The sequence below is a fragment of the Mytilus edulis genome, chromosome 5 (genome assembly GCF_963676685.1).
Source record: "Mytilus edulis chromosome 5, xbMytEdul2.2, whole genome shotgun sequence".
In the NCBI taxonomy this organism is placed as follows: Eukaryota; Metazoa; Mollusca; class Bivalvia; order Mytilida; family Mytilidae; genus Mytilus; species Mytilus edulis.
Window position 1 is genome coordinate 6,547,127 of NC_092348.1, and position 18,790 is coordinate 6,565,916.

Consider the following 18,790-nt stretch of genomic DNA (forward strand, 5'->3'; position numbering starts at 1 on the left):
GGAAATATAGGGAACGGCCCAAATTGACAACTTGTTATTTTAAGCTTGACATTGCTTAAGACCATGTAAAACTCATGTGTTATGCTATTTGAAACTTATATTTACATCAAAAGAACATTTATGATATGTAAAATGTTTTGTTTTAATTTAACAACTTCAGAAAATTGTTGTAAGTGGAAAATATTACATTTCATATAAGGCCTCACTTCATTTGAAAACCTCTATTTTTAGGCATAGGCACATATAAAATTAACTTTTGTCAAATTTTTATAAGTCTCATACATTAAGTATGCTATCATGTACTTTGAATAGATAATATCTTATCCATTGAGACATTAAAAAGTGCAATTTGGTGTTTTTTTGGGATTTTTGAAGCCAAAATTTGAAAGTTGAAATTGTTCTATTTCAACGTCACAATTCAGCAACCAAAGTTGAGATATAAAAAATGCCACATTTTCTATAATATATATCATATGGCTTTGAAACTTTGTAAACTGACTCATAATACACTAAGCTTAAATCATGCCAAGTTTTATTGGAATTGGTCAAGTTTTTGGCCCCTAATAGGCCCAAGACCACAATTAATGACCCCGCTTTTCGTTGTTCACGAATATAGTTCCCTTTAATTATAGTGTATTTCTTCTTAAATTTTTTTCTTTCCTTTTCTCAAACATTTCTTAGCTTTTATAAGGTGGAAATGAAAGAAGAGAGGTGAAATAAATTTTTAGATGTTTAATTTTAACTGATTTTGATATGGAAAGAGTGATTAGGTCAGGTGCAAAAAGGTGATATTTACAGTTTTCGGAACATCTCTTGACTTGTCCATAGGGGTATGGATGTGTATTGGCTAAATTTGTAAGTTTTATACGTGCAATTTTTCTGAAACTTGGACATATTTTTGGACTTGTACTGTACATTACACACACAAAAAATTAGACAAAAAGAATAGGCAAATTTTTTTTAATGCGACAAAACGTTATAAAGAAATGATAGAGGAATTAATTGTGGTCTCGGGCCTAAGAGGTGCATTTCAGCAAATTTTGAATTTATACTTTGACAACTTCTCTGAATGATCTATTGGTATTGATTTGTCAAACTATATGAGAAGAAATGATTTCCACTTTTATTTCATAGAAATTTGTAAAAAAAGTCACTTTTCAGCTGATATGCCCAAAAAGTAGCTTTTTCACTTTTTTCAATATTTTTGCAAAAGCAGCATCCTTAATTTTTCTCTGACATTTTGTTTCTGATATCTATTTGTGTTTGTGGTATTTATTTCATGTGTTTTACTCATTTGTGAACTCTGAACACAAAGAAAAGTGGATAAAAGCATTAAAAGAGTGCAAAATGTGCTGTTTTAATAGTCTAGGTCTAACGGTCCGTACGAAGCAAGTGAAATATGAAGTTCTATGCACTTAAAAATTGTATTTCTTTAAACAGATTGCACTGAATCTATATCAAAAGCACTTATTACTGGTTGTTTAAACTTGTCTGTTTCACAGAATACCTTTATTTTCTTCTGTTGGATGGCTGGTGGTTAAAATATTGGCATTTTAAGATTGAAATTTCATGCAGGTTTTAAACAGTAAATTGAAAAAACTTTGCATCAGACCATACTGTCTACATACATAGTTAAAAGCAACAGTTTTGTAACATCCAGGCTTCATATTTGATCATATCTCAGCAAGGATTTGAGCAAAAAGAAGCATATTTCCATCTCCAATATCATTTATATGCAATTTAATATGGAAATATAGGGAACGGCCCAAATTGACAACTTGTTATTTTAAGCTTGACATTGCTTAAGACCATGTAAAACTCATGTGTTATGCTATTTGAAACTTATATTTACATCAAAAGAACATTTATGATATGTAAAATGTTTTGTTTTAATTTAACAACTTCAGAAAATTGTTGTAAGTGGAAAATATTACATTTCATATAAGGCCTCACTTCATTTGAAAACCTCTATTTTTAGGCATAGGCACATATAAAATTAACTTTTGTCAAATTTTTATAAGTCTCATACATTAAGTATGCTATCATGTACTTTGAATAGATAATATCTTATCCATTGAGACATTAAAAAGTGCAATTTGGTGTTTTTTTGGGATTTTTGAAGCCAAAATTTGAAAGTTGAAATTGTTCTATTTCAACGTCACAATTCAGCAACCAAAGTTGAGATATAAAAAATGCCACATTTTCTATAATATATATCATATGGCTTTGAAACTTTGTAAACTGACTCATAATACACTAAGCTTAAATCATGCCAAGTTTTATTGGAATTGGTCAAGTTTTTGGCCCCTAATAGGCCCAAGACCACAATTAATGACCCCGCTTTTCGTTGTTCACGAATATAGTTCCCTTTAATTATAGTGTATTTCTTCTTAAATTTTTTTCTTTCCTTTTCTCAAACATTTCTTAGCTTTTATAAGGTGGAAATGAAAGAAGAGAGGTGAAATAAATTTTTAGATGTTTAATTTTAACTGATTTTGATATGGAAAGAGTGATTAGGTCAGGTGCAAAAAGGTGATATTTACAGTTTTCGGAACATCTCTTGACTTGTCCATAGGGGTATGGATGTGTATTGGCTAAATTTGTAAGTTTTATACGTGCAATTTTTCTGAAACTTGGACATATTTTTGGACTTGTACTGTACATTACACACACAAAAAATTAGACAAAAAGAATAGGCAAATTTTTTTTAATGCGACAAAACGTTATAAAGAAATGATAGAGGAATTAATTGTGGTCTCGGGCCTAAGAGGTGCATTTCAGCAAATTTTGAATTTATACTTTGACAACTTCTCTGAATGATCTATTGGTATTGATTTGTCAAACTATATGAGAAGAAATGATTTCCACTTTTATTTCATAGAAATTTGTAAAAAAAGTCACTTTTCAGCTGATATGCCCAAAAAGTAGCTTTTTCACTTTTTTCAATATTTTTGCAAAAGCAGCATCCTTAATTTTTCTCTGACATTTTGTTTCTGATATCTATTTGTGTTTGTGGTATTTATTTCATGTGTTTTACTCATTTGTGAACTCTGAACACAAAGAAAAGTGGATAAAAGCATTAAAAGAGTGCAAAATGTGCTGTTTTAATAGTCTAGGTCTAACGGTCCGTACGAAGCAAGTGAAATATGAAGTTCTATGCACTTAAAAATTGTATTTCTTTAAACAGATTGCACTGAATCTATATCAAAAGCACTTATTACTGGTTGTTTAAACTTGTCTGTTTCACAGAATACCTTTATTTTCTTCTGTTGGATGGCTGGTGGTTAAAATATTGGCATTTTAAGATTGAAATTTCATGCAGGTTTTAAACAGTAAATTGAAAAAACTTTGCATCAGACCATACTGTCTACATACATAGTTAAAAGCAACAGTTTTGTAACATCCAGGCTTCATATTTGATCATATCTCAGCAAGGATTTGAGCAAAAAGAAGCATATTTCCATCTCCAATATCATTTATATGCAATTTAATATGGAAATATAGGGAACGGCCCAAATTGACAACTTGTTATTTTAAGCTTGACATTGCTTAAGACCATGTAAAACTCATGTGTTATGCTATTTGAAACTTATATTTACATCAAAAGAACATTTATGATATGTAAAATGTTTTGTTTTAATTTAACAACTTCAGAAAATTGTTGTAAGTGGAAAATATTACATTTCATATAAGGCCTCACTTCATTTGAAAACCTCTATTTTTAGGCATAGGCACATATAAAATTAACTTTTGTCAAATTTTTATAAGTCTCATACATTAAGTATGCTATCATGTACTTTGAATAGATAATATCTTATCCATTGAGACATTAAAAAGTGCAATTTGGTGTTTTTTTGGGATTTTTGAAGCCAAAATTTGAAAGTTGAAATTGTTCTATTTCAACGTCACAATTCAGCAACCAAAGTTGAGATATAAAAAATGCCACATTTTCTATAATATATATCATATGGCTTTGAAACTTTGTAAACTGACTCATAATACACTAAGCTTAAATCATGCCAAGTTTTATTGGAATTGGTCAAGTTTTTGGCCCCTAATAGGCCCAAGACCACAATTAATGACCCCGCTTTTCGTTGTTCACGAATATAGTTCCCTTTAATTATAGTGTATTTCTTCTTAAATTTTTTTCTTTCCTTTTCTCAAACATTTCTTAGCTTTTATAAGGTGGAAATGAAAGAAGAGAGGTGAAATAAATTTTTAGATGTTTAATTTTAACTGATTTTGATATGGAAAGAGTGATTAGGTCAGGTGCAAAAAGGTGATATTTACAGTTTTCGGAACATCTCTTGACTTGTCCATAGGGGTATGGATGTGTATTGGCTAAATTTGTAAGTTTTATACGTGCAATTTTTCTGAAACTTGGACATATTTTTGGACTTGTACTGTACATTACACACACAAAAAATTAGACAAAAAGAATAGGCAAATTTTTTTTAATGCGACAAAACGTTATAAAGAAATGATAGAGGAATTAATTGTGGTCTCGGGCCTAAGAGGTGCATTTCAGCAAATTTTGAATTTATACTTTGACAACTTCTCTGAATGATCTATTGGTATTGATTTGTCAAACTATATGAGAAGAAATGATTTCCACTTTTATTTCATAGAAATTTGTAAAAAAAGTCACTTTTCAGCTGATATGCCCAAAAAGTAGCTTTTTCACTTTTTTCAATATTTTTGCAAAAGCAGCATCCTTAATTTTTCTCTGACATTTTGTTTCTGATATCTATTTGTGTTTGTGGTATTTATTTCATGTGTTTTACTCATTTGTGAACTCTGAACACAAAGAAAAGTGGATAAAAGCATTAAAAGAGTGCAAAATGTGCTGTTTTAATAGTCTAGGTCTAACGGTCCGTACGAAGCAAGTGAAATATGAAGTTCTATGCACTTAAAAATTGTATTTCTTTAAACAGATTGCACTGAATCTATATCAAAAGCACTTATTACTGGTTGTTTAAACTTGTCTGTTTCACAGAATACCTTTATTTTCTTCTGTTGGATGGCTGGTGGTTAAAATATTGGCATTTTAAGATTGAAATTTCATGCAGGTTTTAAACAGTAAATTGAAAAAACTTTGCATCAGACCATACTGTCTACATACATAGTTAAAAGCAACAGTTTTGTAACATCCAGGCTTCATATTTGATCATATCTCAGCAAGGATTTGAGCAAAAAGAAGCATATTTCCATCTCCAATATCATTTATATGCAATTTAATATGGAAATATAGGGAACGGCCCAAATTGACAACTTGTTATTTTAAGCTTGACATTGCTTAAGACCATGTAAAACTCATGTGTTATGCTATTTGAAACTTATATTTACATCAAAAGAACATTTATGATATGTAAAATGTTTTGTTTTAATTTAACAACTTCAGAAAATTGTTGTAAGTGGAAAATATTACATTTCATATAAGGCCTCACTTCATTTGAAAACCTCTATTTTTAGGCATAGGCACATATAAAATTAACTTTTGTCAAATTTTTATAAGTCTCATACATTAAGTATGCTATCATGTACTTTGAATAGATAATATCTTATCCATTGAGACATTAAAAAGTGCAATTTGGTGTTTTTTTGGGATTTTTGAAGCCAAAATTTGAAAGTTGAAATTGTTCTATTTCAACGTCACAATTCAGCAACCAAAGTTGAGATATAAAAAATGCCACATTTTCTATAATATATATCATATGGCTTTGAAACTTTGTAAACTGACTCATAATACACTAAGCTTAAATCATGCCAAGTTTTATTGGAATTGGTCAAGTTTTTGGCCCCTAATAGGCCCAAGACCACAATTAATGACCCCGCTTTTCGTTGTTCACGAATATAGTTCCCTTTAATTATAGTGTATTTCTTCTTAAATTTTTTTCTTTCCTTTTCTCAAACATTTCTTAGCTTTTATAAGGTGGAAATGAAAGAAGAGAGGTGAAATAAATTTTTAGATGTTTAATTTTAACTGATTTTGATATGGAAAGAGTGATTAGGTCAGGTGCAAAAAGGTGATATTTACAGTTTTCGGAACATCTCTTGACTTGTCCATAGGGGTATGGATGTGTATTGGCTAAATTTGTAAGTTTTATACGTGCAATTTTTCTGAAACTTGGACATATTTTTGGACTTGTACTGTACATTACACACACAAAAAATTAGACAAAAAGAATAGGCAAATTTTTTTTAATGCGACAAAACGTTATAAAGAAATGATAGAGGAATTAATTGTGGTCTCGGGCCTATTGTTATACTACATAATTTGGATTTCTTACGTATAGCAAGAAAACAAAATCGGTACCTTATAGCGTATCACATTACATATATTCTCATATTTTATTTTAACTGTTTTAATTGAAAAGATATGATGTAATGTTCATTTTTCATTATGAAAAATTAACACTATATCGTATAGTTTGAACTGGTTTCCTGTTCAGAGTTGAATAAACTGTTTCTGTCTTACCTGAACTGTGTGTTAATGATTTATGAAAAAGTAAATAAAGGAAGACATTAACCAATTTACAGTGTGGAAGTACACTTTGGAATAATTTGGAAGCTCTGGGGAACACCCATGACAGCTGTCATTCATTTGTAAAGGTATATTTCTCTAATTATCTAACGGATACCCACCCTGACTGGTTACTTACATCACAAGGACATGCACAACGGGGCATATTATGCATTTCCCACGTCATCACAACAATTTAAGAGGGGGGATAGGACCTTTATCGGGACTTCGGGATCGGGTGTTTTTAAGCTCGGGATTTCGGGATTTACCCCTTCGGGATCCGGGAATTCTTTTTTTCAAATTTCGGGATCCGGGATTTCACTTTATTTAAATTCGGGACCTCGGGAATTCGTGTTTTTAAGCCGGGATTTCGGGATCAGGACCCCTCCTACCCCCCTCAATTTATTACAAATAACTTCGTTTTCTAAATTTGATAATTTTGTTGTTAATTGACATAGAGCAGTTGATAGTTTAAAACAATCCAAAAAAAATGCAAAAACACAGATTATCCCAGTACAACTGTATGGCTGATTATTACATGTATTAGGCAGCAACCATTTGATTTTCTGGGGGGGGGGGGGGGGGGGGGGGGGGGCTATGTTTTTTTTTGGAAAAAAAAGTTTGTTTCCAGTTTTTGGAGAAAAAAATAATTTGTTTTTGATTCTGAGAAAAAAAATTGTTTTTCACCCTCAGCTGCCACTATAAGATAAGATAAGATAAGATATTTTTATTTCCAATTATGGGCCCCAAAGGGCATAAACATTACAACATCAATAATTTTTTCATAATACAATACAAACAATGAGATAAAAAAAAAAAAAAAAGTTAAACGAGAACTATTTAAGTTCTTAAAGAATACGTAGATAAAGAATCTATAGTATGTTGGTTTTTTTTAATACTAATGCATTTTATTACAAGTGTGGTTGATATAGATAACAAACAAGCAGCCCAAAAAGAAAAAAAAAAGAAAAATAGATATCCACATATGTATAGTACACAAAAAGTTGGATCAATTAAATATATAATAATTAGCCAAAAAGAAAGTAGAAATTAAACATGTCCATGACTCATCCTGTGTCAGCAGCAAATAGGAAAGCATTATGGTTTCCTAAAGGCAGCTGACACCAGGGGACGATACCTTATGGGCCATAGGCATGTAAAATGTGTGTAAATGTCTCTTTCCTACCTGTATCAAAAGCAAACAAGGAAGCATCATAGGTAACTTGAATGCAGTTGATACCAGGGGACGATGCCTCAAGGATATAAGAGAACATTTGAATAAATAATATATCTTAACAATTATTTTTTTTTCCTAATCGGCTAGTATGTTTGTGATATTCAGATGAATATAATTTTCTATGTCCAATCAAATGTATATACACACATAGATTTCCTTTAACTAATCTTCACTAAGGAAGATGTTTGTATATAAAATTACATATTATTTTAAGTAACTCAACATTTTCTACACTAAATAACCAGATAATTTTGCTTTGACTGTTCATATGATTAAAATAAGAATTATATTGTGCAATACTAGCTAACATACAATTTCTATCATCCTCAAATTTGTTACAATCAAATAGAAAATGAGCCTCATCTTCGACAGTATTGGAAGAACATTTATTACATATTCTGTTAATTCGGGGAATACCCTGATATCTACCTAATTCTATTTGTAATCTATGAGAAGATACACGTAATTTAGTAAAACTTCTTCTAAGTTCAAAATTCTTGATCAATGTTAGATATTTTTCAAAACCAAAATTTGTTTTATATAAAAGGTAGGTTTTCAGTTTACTGTCTGAAAATTTATCTATTTGTTTTTTCCAACAGCTAATAAACAATATTGATAGCTTGGTTTGTATATATTTCTTAAATTTGTATAAGGATACACAAAATGGAGCATTTATGGCATTTGTATAGTCAATACCAAGTATTTTAAAAACAACATTTATTGAACCATACCATGATGTTATATTCATGTGATGTAGTGTCTTTGATTGTGTATATGCCTCTTTTAATAGAGGAAAATTATTACCTAAATTCTCTAATCTATACCAGTACAATAACATTCCTTTTATAATATTAAAATATATTGGAAATCTTCCAAGTTCAGATAACACTGCAGCATTTGTTGTTTTCTTGTGTACCCCAAGTATAAATTTACAAAATTTTATATGAAGTTTCTCACAGGGTAAACCTGAATATAATTTTTCAAAAGATATATCTTCCTTCTTACATTTAGAGGAAAGAGAATTAAACATCCCCCATATTTCGCTACCATATAATAAAATAGGTTTTACAGTGTGGTCAAAAACATGAATACTTGTTTTTACATCAGGATTAAGTGATAAAAGATCTTTCCTTAATTTGAAATGAGCTTTCAGGGATTTTTTGTATAGTTCATTTTGAGCATAACTGAATGAACCAGATGAGCTTAAATATAAACCTAGGTATTTGTATTTTGAAACACATTCCAGATTTATATTCTGAAATGTGAATATCTGTTTTACATGTCTGCCTGCCTTGTTGAAAATCAGCACCTTTGTCTTATTAGTATTCACGTAATGCTAAAATTGAAAGAAAAAAATTGTTATCGACTTGTCGCGAAAAAAATAGATTGTTTTTGCCGCAGGCGAAAAAAAATTTGTCCAGAAAAAAAAACCATAGCCCCCCCCCATAAAATCAAATGGTTGCTGCCTTAAGCTGTCATTATAATGACATACAATATTTAAAGATAGTAGATTTACTCAGGTTTGTAACTGGTCTTTTTTGTCTCGCCTTGATGGAGTCAAAAAGCAAGACATAGGTATGTCGTTCCCATGAAGATTGTGTGGCCCTGTCCCCTCAGTCATGGTCTATTGACTTCAAAGCTTTTGCTTAGTTTACATGTAATAATAATAATAACTTTTTCAAATAATTTAATTTTATTGGTGTAAATTCCTATACATACAATGACAGAAATGATACCAGCCGACATTTACAAAATACAAATACAGAAATAAGTAATAATATACATGTATGTATTGGTTTGTGATAAGGTCAGTTTATGGGTAACCACTAGTGGTAGGTCAATGATATGTGGTATGCAGTTGTATAAGCATTGGTATATATTTCATTTCCATGGAGATAATTTGGCTCCCCCTTAATCAGGGTCTATTGACTTTGAAAATTTTGCATCTAGTTTACATGTATTTGTTTGTGATTACATAGGTCATTTCAAGGGGACCATTAGTGGTAGGCCAATGTTAATTGGTATTCAGTTGTATATGCATCAGCACATTTCATTTCCATTGATAATTTTTGGCCCCACCCCCTCAGTCATGGTCTATCGACTTTGAAACTTTTGTCTAATAGTTTACATGTATTAGTTTGTGATTAAGTTTGTGATTAAGTTAAAGATAAAGTGAACTGATAATGTTAAGTCAATGATATTTGGTATGGTATTAGTTTGTGATTAGATCAGTTAAAGATGAACTGATAATGTTAAGTCAATGATATTTGGTATGGTATTAGTTTGTGATTAGATCAGTTAAAGATGAACTGATAATGTTAAGTCAATGATATTTGGTATGGTATTAGTTTGTGATTAGATCAGTTAAAGATGAACTGATAATGTTAAGTCAATGATATTTGGTATGGTATTAGTTTGTGATTAGATCAGTTAAAGATGAACTGATAATGTTAAGTCAATGATATTTGGTATGGTATTAGTTTGTGATTAGATCAGTTTAAGATGAACTGATAATGTTAAGTCAATGATATTTGGTATGGTATTAGTTTGTGATTAGATCAGTTAAAGATGAACTGATAATGTTAAGTCAATGATATTTGGTATGGTATTAGTTTGTGATTAGATCAGTTAAAGATGAACTGATAATGTTAAGTCAATGATATTTGGTATGGTATTAGTTTGTGATTAGATCAGTTAAAGATGAACTGATAATGTTAAGTCAATGATATTTGGTATGGTATTAGTTTGTGATTAGATCAGTTAAAGATGAACTGATAATGTTAAGTCAATGATATTTGTTTAAAGGAAACATCTTATTATAAGCCAATGGTATTTGTTATGCAGTTGTATTAGCATTGGCATATTTCATTTCCATGGTGATTGTTTAGTCATGTACCTTCAGTCAGGGTTCATCGACTTTTAATATTTGCATAACTTAAATGTTAAAGTATTGCTATTTCAATTTCAACATTTGAAAAGATGAAGTTGTATGATTCACTGTGAATGAGACAACTCTCCATAAGACACCAAACATCATAGAAATGTTTAAACATGTTATCAGGCACCAACCTTCACCCTAACCTGAAACAGCAGTCTAGCATCACAATATAGAAAGATATGCTCAAGTGATGCTTGGTGGCTGAGGTTCTAATGGGAGGTATTGTAGTTAAAGTCACTGCATATGCAAAGTAGCAGAAAATAAGGTTACAGGAAGACAACAATTAAATAGCAGTATATCTATGAAGATTTTGATTTTATGAAGGATTTTCTTTTTGGGAAACTTCACATACAGTGTATTTTACAGTAGAACATAGCCATTCCAGTATGATACATGTACATGTTTAAAAAAAAATCCTGTTTTTTTAAAATTTAAAGTCATAAGAAAGGTGTGAGTGGTGAAAAATAATGTTTATCCCATTCTTGAACCAAATGCATTTATATATCATAAACTTAGTTCTCTGTGGACGATTTTATAATTTTTTACGCAAATATATCGTATAATCGTCAATTTTTTTCTCTCTGTCTGTTGTGATTTAGCAAATATGGCTGCTCATTAAATGCCGTGTTTTGAAGCCGAAGTTGACCGATTGTCACCTTATAGTAAACAAATAACAAAAAGCATGGGTATTGAGCATGTGTTTAACATGTATAATCAGATAATAGTTTATTTTAAAGACAGATCCATGCGTATTGCGATCACCAGATTTTTACGAGGAGGGTCACACTCAGTTCACTATGCATACAGAGAATTTGTTGGTGAATTGTTTCCTGGAAGCAAGCAATTAAAAATAAGTAAACTTCTTCTAAATATGGACAAATAAAAGGATTTTCCTCAGAAAAAAGTATATATATACATAAGTTGTATAATGTAAACTATCCAATTAGTTATGAAAACATATGCATATTTTTTTTTAAATTTGAGGTTTCATATGACTTTAATTTAAAGTTGCATATATGGCTGAAAGTATTTTGAAATATAAAATAAAATATTGATATTGGTTTGATAAAGACATATTTCTGAATCAGCTGTTAAAATCTGTTTAGATCACAGTCATGACAGTGGAATGAGGAAGAATAAGACCAGATACATGTAACATATGTAACAACTGTAATTAAGATATTGTCCTGGATAAACTTTACAAATCAAGATATGTCTTAAATAACAGTAGATTGAAGCGTTTGATGTGCAAAGCATATGTATAAACATATGAGATTGAGACATTATTCTTAGATGCACTTAACAAATAAAAATATGTCTTTAAAAACACAAGTTTGGAGCTTTTGATGTGCAAAGTATATATCGGTACATTGTACATGTTGTATATCAAGATATGAGATAGGAACATTAGTCCTAGGTGCTACAAAAAATATGTCTTAAATATCACAAGTTTGGAGCTTTTTGATGTGCAAAGTATATATACATGTATCAAGTTATATCAACATATGAGATAAGGACATTAGTCCTAGGTGCTACAAAAAATATGTCTTTTTTTTAACAAATAACACAAGTTTGGAGCTTTTTGATGTGCAAAGTATATATATCAAGTTATATCAACATATGAGATAGGGACATTAGTCCTAGGTGCTACAAAAAATATGTCTTAAATAACACAAGTTTGGAGCTTTTGATGTGCAAAGTATATATATCAAGTTATCAACATATGAGATAGAGGCGTTAGTCCTTGATGCACTTAACAAATAAAAATATGTCTTTATAACACAAGGTAAAAGGAATTGATGCTCAAAACATATAAATATACATAACAACATACTAATTAAGATGTTAGTCCTACAGAGGTAGTTGCACTTGACAAATAAAGATATGTCTTATATTAAACAAGATTAAAGCAATTGATGCACCTAACCATATAACATGCATCAATATACTAATTTAGATATAAGACTTAGATGCACATGACAAATCAAGATATATGTGCATAAACATACATTTCAGTTTATAAACAGGAGAGAAAATTTCTGTATTTAAACGATATGAATCCTCCAATCAAATATCTCTTGAAAAAGGAAGTAATGCTTCAGTAATGAAAACTGATAAACCGTTGCCTTCTTTATTTGTTAATTATTTTTTTTAATATAAAACCTTTTTTCAATCATCTTCAATAAAATTCTAGTATATTTATGGGATTTCCCTTTGGAAATCAAGGACTTTAGGGGAGCTTTGTTTTCAGTACCTCTTAGTTATTTCATTATTTTTAAACCAATTGTATTATTATATATTATTACAACTCAGTTGAGTGGCGGATCAAGGGGGGTGGGATGTCCAGGGGTTTGAACCCCTCTTTTTTTTAGACAATCAATGCATTTGAATAGGGACATATGATATGGTTGGAACACACATACACACCCTTTAGAAAATGGCTTGATCCACCCCTGCTGTAAATTCCGAAATTAATGCAAGGTTTTATTATTATGAATAATGAGACTGGATGAGTATCACAATACATGTAGTAAGATAGTAAGAAGTCACATTTTTGAATTTTGCACACATATTTCTATGCAGACTTTCATTTAATCACAATAGTTGTTCTCACATTAAGGTCTGTCAGGTTGAATAATAAATATGCACAATAATTTCTGAATTGGCAGTACAATGTACTCAAAATTGAAAATGGAAACAAGGGAATGTGTCATAAAGACAACATCCCAATGGAAGAGAAGAAAACAGCCAAAAGAGCCATCAATGGGTCTTTAGTACAGCTGTAAAATCAAGCAACAAGAATTGACTTCTGCTGCCCCCCTCCCCACCAAAAAAAAAAAATGGACAGGTTCAGTGAAAATGGACAGGGGCAAAAATGCAACAAGGTTAAACCTGTTTTGTGAGATCTCAACCCTCCTGCTATACCTCAATCCAATGTTGGATAATAACAACACACAGCAAAAGATGAATGTTTCATCAGAATTTAAAGACAATTGAATTCTAAGCCATTTCAAAATGATATATATATTCCTTTGACTAATGAAATGAAACCTTAATGTCACACATTGCATGTGTTTATCATGACAACAATGCAAAAACAAATGAAAACCTTGATAAAACTTGTAATTTATGGTTGTAGCAATGTAGTTATAAATATTGCATGCTTCTTTTTGTTATTGATAGGCTTGTAATATTAAAAATACACCAAAATAATGTTATAAAAAGAATTGTTCAAATCTGAAGTATTAGGATTTGTATCCATTCCATTATTACACAACTTTAGATGTGGTGTAAGGTCAAGTAAATGTCACATGTTTATTACTTTTTTGTAATTATCTGTAGCTATGGCAACATATAATTAAAGTAGATCCCGTTAGTAGTGTTATTCACCAAGTTACAAAAATACTGTAAACAAATAATGGAAGATAAAAAAACCTTCATATAAATTGTACAATATATACCGGTAACCTTAAACATACAAAATGATCAAAGATAAAAAAAAAAAAAGTTCATTATTTCGACTTCAACAATCAGTGGTTGATGAATAGAGAGAATAAGAGAATACACATGTGAAGTCTAATGATAGTTTTCATTTATAGTTTATTTTGTCATTTTCTAGTTTTGATGATAATGAACAATTAATCAAGATTTTAATTGGTAATTTAGGTTGAAGGGGAAAATTAATCTGCCAACTAGGATTCAATAAATCCTTGTTTTGCATGTGACAAAAGTTGCAGAATGTGAGTTGTAGGGAATACAGTAGGGCTGTTACATTGTATTTAAACCATGATTATAAAGCTTGATATTCAGAGGCAGATTAAGAGGGTTTTTCACCCCCCCCCCTTTTGTGGGAGAATTTTTGGGTTGATCATTATATAGGAAATTACTGTAGCATGACTGGAGTGGGCCCCCTCTTAGGCAGTCCGCAACTGATATTTGAACAGGTTGAAGACATGGAGGCTTCATACTTTGTATACATATGTTACTGTGTTATGACGCTTCCATCTGTCACATGTCCACTTACATTGTCTCTATCTTCACTGTTAAGTGACAGCTTCCATCTGTCACATGTCCACTAACGTTGTCTCTATCTTCACTGTTATGTTATGACACCTCCATCTGTCACATGTCCACTAACGTTGTCTCTATCTTCACTGTTACTATGTTATGACGCTTCGATCTGTCACATGTCCACTAACGTTGTCTCTATCTTCACTGTTATGTTATGACGCTTCCATCTGTCACATGTCCACTAACGTTGTCTCTATCTTCACTGTTACTATGTTATGACGCTTCCATCTGTCACATGTCCACTAACGTTGTCTCTATCTTCACTGTTAAGTGACAGCTGAAATAAATGTAGAGTTTTTTATGCCCCACCTACGATAGTAGAGGGGCATTATGTTTTCTGGTCTGTGCGTCCGTTCGTCCCTCCGTTCGTTCGTCCGTTTGTCCGTTCGTCCGTTCGTCCGTCTGTCCCGCTTCAGGTTAAAGTTTTTGGTCGAGGTAGTTTTTGATGAAGTTGAAGTCCAATCGACTTTAAACTTGGTACACATGTTCCCTATGATATGATCTTTCTAATTTTATTGCCAAATTAGAGATTTTACCCCAATTTCACGGTCCACTGAACATAGAAAAATGATAGTGCGAGTGGGGCATTCGTGTACTGAGGACACATTCTTGTTTTATCACTTATGAGTAATCAGTGTTCTCCCCAGATATTTTATTTAGCATTTAGGAAAACAGGAGAAATTAAATTACCATCTTGTTTCTAAAAATTATAGCATCACATCCATAACATAATCTATAATCTCAGTTATAGGACAACATTTATTTGGATATGGGTTCCTTACAAGTTCAATCTGGCAGGTTTCATCTGAATGTGGCCCTACTTTCATGGTTGATTGGTCAAGGTTAAGTTTCTATGTTTTGGTCTGTTTTCAAATTCTAAAAGCAATAGGTCTTATATATTTGATGTATGGCGTGATTGTTAGGTTTACATGTCTGTCTGGCAGGTGTCATCTGATCTCTTTTTCTTGGTTCATTGGTCGAGTTTAAGTTTCTGTAGCGTGTCCTCACTATGTACTATAAGTACTAGGTCAAATATATCTGGTCTATTGAATGTTTGTAATGTGTACAAAAAACTGTACATGTCTGTGACTCTGTATCCAAGTCAAGGAAAATGATTTATCATTCAACCATTTGAAAATTAGTTCTCATACTGATCAAAAAAACTTAATGAATTCACATGACTGAGGATATCTGAATGAGTTGCTTTTATTTTGTTGACATATATATTATTGTCTGTTTCAGGTTTAACGTGTAACACTATAATGTCATAGTTGTGGATCTTAAACTTAATTATGACAGGTAAGTTTATGAAGTTACAAAAGTATTTTTGGACTCTACGGTACTACAGACTCACCAGGCGTTGGTTCACTTTCGTTTGTAAAAGTATTTAAAGATTATGAAAAAATTGAATATAAATTGAAATGACAAAAATAGTCCAAACAATTTTTAATCAATTTATGCATGGTAAAGTAGACCAGATAGTTTGTTTACAAATTTGAATTATCAACTATATTTTTGTGAAAGTTCATCTTTTAAGTGCTTTTTATGAGGATAAATATATAGATCAATGTCAGAAAAATATAAACTTTTTTATATGAGGCTGAGAAACTGAGGAACGGCAAGGTGTATTGCACAAAAGCAAAAAAAAAGGGAAGTAAAAAATTTAATTTTTTTTGCACAAAAGCAAAAAATTGAATATAGATTCAAATCATATAACCAATTCTAAGTTCTTTGACTACAGTTATTCTGTGTCAGAAACCTATTGTGTGTGAAATATTTAATTTCAATCAAAATTCAGACCTGTATCAAGCGCAATTATTGTGCTCATTTTTTGCCCCAACGGTTCAGGGTTGGACATCTGCGGTCGTATCCAGCTGCAATCTGTGAAGCAATTAATTACTTTTGTTATTAATAAAAAAAAACATTGTCCAAAAAGTCGGGGAACAACTACATTTAGTATAGTTTTGCTTGCTTTGCTGGCTCTTGTGACAGTGTGTGTTTCTTACATAAATAACTTAAAAGAACCTTTTTTTATGATGAGTTTAAATTTGTAATTGAGTCCCACTTTCAAGGATGTTTTTAAAAGATTTTAATATGTGGAGTCCTAGTTGTTTATCACGTAATCAATGATTAATGATGCATGTTAATGTAAACCTACATTTTGTCAATGATAGTTAGCACGGTTATTAAGGATACAAAAAAAGGACATTTTCTTGTAGAACAAGACACATCCAATTAATTTGCAGATTCTAATTTAAAAATAGGAAAATAATCTAGTAAAGTAATTTGTGGTAAAGAAACCCCTGACCAAATTATTACATGTAAGAAAAAGATTATGTTCTTTGAAATCTGAAGACATTATCAAAATAGAGTTTAAAATATCATCAAGGTAAGGGTTTATATATATATATATATTTTATTAGCTGGAATAGTTACTCAGCTTGACCTTAGCTGTAAACAATACAGGAGCAGGAATAATTCTGCTTTATAAGGGGTTCATTTAGTGCCCATAGGAATACCTGCAGCCTGTTGATGAACTGTATTGCTAAAACATACATAGATTTTGTGAATGAAAAAATAGAGATATTTGATCATTATAATACAGTTCCAGTAAATTTTTCCAGCATTATTTATTATAGAAGAAGGTTTCAGCAAATAAACTTGCATTTGAAAAAAATCAAATAAGAAACTTCAAAATGATGAGATTGTGTGGAAATGTAGAGTAGAGAGTCAAAAAGTCTTAACTGTAAGCTGATTGGTCAACTACCAAAATGTCAACTGTTATTTCAGTTTGTTCCTTTCCAAGTTAGATGTATTTGGATTTTCATTGATAAAATCAGAAAACTTCTTTTATATGGTTAATGATGATGATGATTGATGGCTGTTAATAGCCAGTGTCAAATTGATCTGCATATTCAGGATGAGAACATGTAATATGAATATTTACTCAGCTTTGTACTAGACCAACATGCTGAGATGGATTTTTAACCAGATTTGCAACGAAAATATCGGTTATTGATTTGAGGATGTACAGAGGGCAGGCCTGCTAGCCGTGCATTTAATCATGAACTGTTCAACCAATGCTTTTAAAATTTTAATATGTTGTTACTGACAACAAAATGGAGGCCAAGGTTAATAATGGCAATTTCGACTTTTATCGTTCAGGATTTATGGTTCTTGAAAGATTGAAAAATGTCGTTCTAGTAGTGTCAGTGCATTTACTCACGAACTGTTCAACCAAAGCTTTTCAAATTCATATATGTTATTACTGATGACATAATGGAGGTCAAGTTCAATAATGGCAATTTTCACTCTTCCTTTATGGTTCTTGAAAGATTGAAAAATAGCATTTCCAGTCATGTCATTGCATTTACTCATGAACCATTCAACCAAAGCTTTTCAAATTTTAATATTCAAGCACAATTCAAATTCAGAGCAGTTTTAAGCTTAAATGTTGTGTCCATACTTGCTCAACTGTTCTGGGTTTGAACTCTGCAGGAAAATCCCGGTTTGCTGTCTCTTTGACAGCCTCTTGTTAACTGGTAAGTTTACAAGGTAACAGTCTGCAGGAAGACACCTTACCTAGACACTTTATTGTAACTCCTAGCTGACCAGTCTTTTACTCCTTAATGTCATGGTCTTAGCAGGAAGACATGTTACCTTACCTAGACACTTTATTGTAACTCCTAGCTGACCAGTCTTTGCTTTTACTCCTCAATGTCATGGTCTAGCAGAGAAGACATGTCTCCTTACCTTGACACTTTATTGTAACTCCTAGCTGACCAGTCTTTGCTTTTACTCCTCAATGTCATGGTCTAGCAGAGAAGACATGTCTCCTTACCTAGACACTTTATTGTAACTCCTAGCTAACAAGTCTTTGCTTTTACTCCTTAATGTCATGGTCTAGCAGGAAGACATGTCTCCTTACCTAGACACTTTATTGTAACTCCTAGCTGACCAGTCTATGCTTTTACTCCTTAATGTCATGGTCTAGCAGGAAGACATGTCACCTTACCTAGAC

At 31.3% G+C, this 18,790-nt stretch overlaps 1 protein-coding gene across 1 annotated transcript in view; it reads left to right on the plus strand.

The window, feature by feature from the left end:
- Nucleotides 1–6,433: 6,433 nt before the first annotated feature.
- LOC139522824 (uncharacterized) overlaps nucleotides 6,434–18,790 on the plus strand; it is a 43,498-nt gene continuing 31,141 nt past the window's right edge. The window contains exons 1-2 of the mRNA XM_071316387.1: nucleotides 6,434–6,612; nucleotides 16,012–16,068. The gene's annotated coding sequence lies outside the window, so the exon portion shown is untranslated. The remainder of the gene's footprint in view (nucleotides 6,613–16,011; nucleotides 16,069–18,790) is intronic.